Here is a 336-nt window from a genome sequence, read left to right as displayed (position 1 = left end):
GCTCGTCTGGCCTCCGTTTCCTGTTCCTAACACATACCTTCTTACTTTTTACTCTGAAGCATGTCACATCGACGCTCGTCATTCCAGCGTAAGTGGCCATTCATTAGATAAAAGTGCAAACTCTGATTTTACGGCGTGTAATCTACGTTCTTGAAAAAGCGACTTGCCTTCCGTATGTGTGTCGTTATTTCTGATGATCTTTCCGATTGTGCGCGATTCCTGAATACATTTGCTTTTTCATCATTTTTTTTGTTTTAATCCCTTGCTTACGATGCACTAGAGAGGGATTTCTCGCTGTCTGTATGTGGGAAGTGGTGTAAGGACTTCATTTGCTGA

This window comes from Penaeus monodon, chromosome 23 (genome assembly GCF_015228065.2).
Source record: "Penaeus monodon isolate SGIC_2016 chromosome 23, NSTDA_Pmon_1, whole genome shotgun sequence".
NCBI classification, from domain to species: domain Eukaryota; kingdom Metazoa; phylum Arthropoda; class Malacostraca; order Decapoda; family Penaeidae; genus Penaeus; species Penaeus monodon.
The sequence above is the reverse complement of the archived record's forward strand: the minus strand, read 5'-3'. Positions refer to the sequence as shown.